The sequence below is a fragment of the Schistocerca americana genome, chromosome 1 (genome assembly GCF_021461395.2).
Source record: "Schistocerca americana isolate TAMUIC-IGC-003095 chromosome 1, iqSchAmer2.1, whole genome shotgun sequence".
NCBI classification, from domain to species: Eukaryota; Metazoa; Arthropoda; class Insecta; order Orthoptera; family Acrididae; genus Schistocerca; species Schistocerca americana.
This window is the reverse complement of record NC_060119.1, coordinates 1227448477-1227454453: the sequence shown is the minus strand read 5'-3', so window position 1 is coordinate 1227454453 and position 5977 is coordinate 1227448477.

The following is a 5977-nucleotide window of genomic DNA, read 5'->3' as shown; positions in this document are numbered from 1 at the left end:
AATGGGGCTTACTTTTTACAATAATCTTACAACTGGCAATGCGCAAACATACCTTCAGTAGTCTTGAGTTTCTCAAAAAAATAATTCAATAGTATTAGTTCCTCAACCTCTCGCTTCAGACCTGCTACCGACTCGCTTCACATCTCGCTTACTACTGACTTCCTACGAACGCTAAAGTGCGGTCTCTCCCGCCAACAATGCTTTCTGGTGCAGATAATCTCTGCTGCCATTACAAAATGTATCAATGCGCGGTCTTTCCCGCTCCTTCCTTAAAATGTATCCATACGCGGTCTCTCCCGCCCTTTTTAATATCATATCAATGTGCGGTCTCTCCTGCCAACAATACTTTGGTGCAGACATTCCCTGCTACCACAATTATTTCCAACATGACAAATATTAATTATTCCTACTTAATCCTATAAATAAAATATAAACATCTTTCATAAATTGTGGTTTGACAATAGACAATAGAAATATACAACGTTATCGCCTAGGTCATTCATATAGACTGTGAAAACAAATGGAGCAAAAGCTCTGGTTGGGAAACGATGCAGGAGGGAAGTCGACCGCGCCAATTTAAATGAACCATACTGCCAATCACCTTAAGCAATTCAGGGAAATCTCAATAGTAAGACGGGAATTTGAATCGCCATCCTTCCAGTGTCTTAAACGCTACACCAACGCACTCGAAGAAAACTGAAGTGTAATTGAACAGCAATGCGTGTTTCTGCCTGTTTATGCGCAATGCAGTCTATTTTTTTGCGCTGACGATCAATTGCTACTCTCTTCACAAAGTTTCGATAGTTTTTGCAGGTCTTCCTGTATATCATCGCAGTTATTGACAATTTTACCGCTAGAAGCAGCGACGCACGTGGGTCAAGTTGTCGTACTTTGCCTCGTAGAAGGGTAATGAAGGCAGGCAGAAGGGAGGCACTCGTTGAAAGCTCCGCACTAGTAGCCAATTAACCACATTTGATCAACTGAAGGCGGACACCAGAATGGATGTAACAGCTTGATACCATCAATACCCAGTACATTGAATTCCACAATATACAGTTAAATACAGTCAACCAGCATGCCAGCAGGTCCTCGTACTCGCAATCGAGAGTCGTGTCAGGTATGTAATTCAACATTCCACAAAAGCCACTCCCACAGCACCAAATACTAATGACGGTGAATTTGCTTCACTTGGATTTACGACCTTGTAAAGTCAACTTTCCACGTGGAGAACGTTGGTGAACTAAGCTTTTTATGCTCTTTATGGTTAAAAGCTGAAATACAAAGCTGAAAAAGCGTGGCTGACTGAAGGAAACATAGGTTCCATGTATAGCAAAACGACAGAAATCTTCGGAGAAGAAGAGAAGCACAAGTATGAACATGAAGACTTCAGTTGGCAAGCCAGCACTAAACAAAGAAACTAAGGCTGCAAGATGGCTGGAAATCTACGAGAAAAATTGAAGACATTTCTATTGGAAGGTAAGGCAGCGTGGATGAAGATGATAAAAGGGATGCAACACAGCGAGAAGCGTTCAACAGAGCACTGTAACATCAAAGTCGAAACAAGATAACTACAGTAGGCGTTATTCCTCAGATATTCGGTAGAACTAACAATGACAAAACCCTGTGTGTGTGTGTTTATAGTATGGACACCCCAACCACGAGGTTATCATTAAAAAACTATTCCATCTGGAATGTAAGCTATATGGGACATGAGAAGTGCCCTCAGACTTCCAGACGAGTAAAATAACACTAATTTCTAAGAAGATAGGTGTTGAAAGGATTGCATAGTACCAAAACAGTTGTTTAGTAATCCATAGTTACAAAATTATGACAGGAATAATTTTCAGATGAATAACTAAAATAGTAGAAACCCATGTGAGTTCCAGAGAAACGTAGGAACACACGAAGTAATACAAACCCTACGACAGACTGATGGAAGACCAGTACACGTTTGTAGCATTTATAAAATTCGGTAATTATCAGGAATGGTTGATTTGCAAGGAGCGAAAGAATATCCTCAACTTATATAGAAACCAGTTATAGGAGTCGAACGATATGAAATGGTGACAGTAGTGAAGGAGAAAAGAGAGGGCTGTAGCCTACCTCCATGTTATTTTGTCTGGACGTACAGCAAGCAGTAAAAGAAACCAATGAGAAATTTGCGAAAGCAATTAAAGCTCTGCAAAATAATAAAAGCCAGCAGGTTTGCCTGTGACAGAGACGGCAAAGGATTTGGAAGGTAAATAGAATCAGTATAGTGTTGAAGAGAAGTTATAAGATCAATATTTAAAAAAAAGTAAAACGAAGATAATGAAATGCAGTCGAATTAAATGTGGCGTCGCCTGGAAATGGGACATTAAAAGTATTAGATAAGTTTTGCTATTTGGGGAGTGAGGTGACTGACAATGGCCGAAATAAAGAGGATATAAAATTCAGATTATCAAAAAACGTGTTGCTGAGAAACGTCATCTTGACAACATTTAATATAAATTTAAGTTTTTTCTGAATATATTTGGAGTGAAGGCTTATTCGGAGGTGCAACGTGAGCGAAAACAGTAAAGGCAATGGAGAAGAATAGAAGCTTTCGAAACTGTAGTCCTACAGAAGAAAGTTTGTGCATGTTTTCCTATTTGGCGTGCATCAGCTTCTCATTTGGCCTCACACGTGGACCACATTCCAGACCTTTCCACCACCGAAACATTAGAGTTGGTCACGGAGAGTCAAACCTGGGGCATCCATGTCTGAATATTAGATGAATAAATAGAGTAACTACAAAATAAGTACCTTACTGAACTCGGAAGAAAAGATCTCATTGCCACAAGATGACTAAAATGAGACACCACGGGATTGTTAAATTCGGAATGGGCGGAAGTGTGAGGATTAAAAATTGTAAACGGAGACCAGGCTTCACTACAGTAAGCATGTTCATGTTACATAGGTTGCTGCAGTTGTGCAGAGATGAACAGCCTTGCACGGGGTAGACTAACGTGGAGACATGCATCAGATTAATCCTCGTAATCAAGACTACGACAACAAACTCAACAATATGTGTCTCGTAGCTCTTGGCACTGCGCAAACAGGTCTCAGTTTCTATCTGCTGACATCGGAATTCACCCCAGGCTGTTTTGGGGACGAGGCTTGGAGTCCAGCGTCGGCCAGAAATACCGCCGGACATTTCGTGTCGCAAGTGCTGCCGGCAGTCCTCCATTGACGCCGGCTGCGAAACATTGGCACGAGGCAGACTTCCCGTCGTGAGAAACGCGGCCCGCGGTTGCAAATACGTCACGAGTACTGAATTATACACTGCCACCGAGAGTTCATTTGGTGTCGTATCGCTTTCTGCTGGCAGTGACGCAGTTCAAGTAAGAGGTGAAGCCACCTACAGTCAGGTATAATTTTTTCAAAACGTAGAAAACATGAAAACTTAAGGTTCATCACAGGTTACTGCCTACATTCATAATTTTTTCTATAATATTAGCTGATAGCTATGGCCTTTTTTTGAGTAATCAGTCTTCTGACTGGTTTGACGCCACGAGTTCCTCTCCTGTGTTAACCTCATCATCTCAGCGTAGCACTTACAACCTACGTCCTCAATTATTTGCTGGACGTAACCCAATCTCTGTCTTCCTCTACAGTTTTTGCTCTATACAGTTCCCTATAGTACCATGGAAGTCGTTCACCCATTTCTTAACAGGTGTCATGGGATCCCGTCTCTTTCTCTTGTCAGTGTTTTCCATACATTTATTTCCTTACCGATTCTGGAGAGAACCTCGCCATTCTTGATCTTAGCAGTACACCTAATTTTCAACACTGTTCAAAAAATGGCTCTGAGCACTACGGGACTTAACATGTGAGGTCATCAGTCCGAGGCAGGATTCGAACCTGCGACCGTAGCGGTCGCACGGTTCCAGGCTGAAGCGCCTAGAATCGCTCGGCCACACCGGCCGGATGAGGTCGACAACGGCGGAGTTCACGAAGTGAACGCCTCGTTAAAATAGTAGTCCAGAGCCCAGTAAAAGTCCTCAGGCACACTGGCATCAGTGAACGGCCCCAAGTCATATGTCTGCGGCTACAGCCATAGAGTATAGATATCTATAGAATGAGCATTCTGATATTCAGAACAAGAATTCACAACATTCCTTGCAGATCAAGTCACGTGGCTTTGGGACGGCGCATTTCAGCCCGTATAGCACTATGCGGATTTTGAGTGTTATTACATCGCCGCTACAGATTGATCATCTTCAGAAGTGCCGTGAAACTTTGTATATGTTTTTTACATACATCTTAACAGTTTGATATCAGGAACTGACGTTGGCTTAAAGATGAGGAGAGCAATGGTACTGTGCTTTTTCGCCACAGTATTATGGCTCAGATTCCATTTCACGTATGGTTTTTCGCAAACGGGATAAGAAGTGACAGTCAACAATATTTTTTCACATTTTCTATTGTATTCATTAACATTCTCGAATCTCTTACTAATTAATTACGTTACAATGACGCTGTAGACGGCACCGAGTTTCACGAAATAACAACGCATTTGGATCTGTAAAATTGTTATAAATACCTTAAACGATTTGCACACCTGCTTGCTCATTATTATTTTCAGTTTCTCTTTATTTACCCATCTCATTTTTATAGACAAGTAAAATATCTAGAACACTTCTTTGCCCTCTCAAAGAAAATCAAAATCATACACTACGCACAAAAAATAAAAAAAATACAAAATCAGTTCTCAAATTTTGGAGTAATAAAAGAAGTGGCAGCCATCAATATTATTTTCGGGTTTTCTATTGCACTGGTTCAAATTGTCGAATCTGTTCTAATTAATTACATTACAGTGGCACCGTATAGAAAACTGGCTCATGTACATATACTTAGATGTACACAAGGCTATAAGGACCTGCATGTACTGGAGGAAATTAATCGGACTCTCACATATAAATTTTACCTTCGTATAAGCACAGCACTACTATGTATACATTGATTGACAATTTACTTAAACACACTTGCATATTTATCTAGCACTTGTCTCGTTAAGACATGGCTAAAAAACCACAAAAATTATGTCTAAACTGCAAGTCTCGATTTATTTGTAGGCGTAAAGTGCCTCATCAATACGATGTTAACAATTACGCATTTAAATTAAAAGGAAGGTCAGCGTTGGTCGTAATATTGATGTTTTATTAATAGCGGAATCGATTTTCGATCACATAGCGATCATCTTCGGTGCTGTACACATTAAACTCAGACACTGGTATCAAGTTATCAATAACCAACTAACAATCGCTTCTCAGTTTTGGTTATTGATAACTTGATACCAGTGTCTGAGTTTAATGTGTACAGCACCGAAGATGATCGCTATGTGATCGAAAATCGATTCCGCTATTAATAAAACATCAATATTACGACCAGCGGTGACCTCCCTTTTAATTTAACGTACATGGACGTTGTGAACACAGCACTCCATGGAGTCGCCAATCAGTTACGCATTTGTTGTACATACATACGAAAATTAACTGGTCCTTTCACGTATTCCTCTTTACACCCGTAGCAACGACAATGCTGCACCATAACTGTTGCTAAAACTCAAACGAGCAGAAACATATACAAAACAAGGCGAATACGTGTAATATTCAAGTTTTACTTTTACCGCAAATTGTAGGCAAGCAGCGTCGTCCCAAAACCACGTGACTAGCACGGTTTGATGTCGAAAAAAAAATTGGAAATTTGTGGTAAGATCTTATGAGACCAAACTGCTGAGGTCATCGGTCTCTAAGCTTACACACTACTTACTCTATTTTAAACCAACTTACACTAAGGACAACACACACACCCATGCCCGAGGGAGGACTCGAACCTCCGACGGGGTGAGCAGCGCGAACCGTGACAGGACGCCACAGACCGCGCGGCTACCCCGCGCGGCTTTGATGTTGAGAACATGCGCAGTAGACTATGCTCACTCCATAGATATTCATAC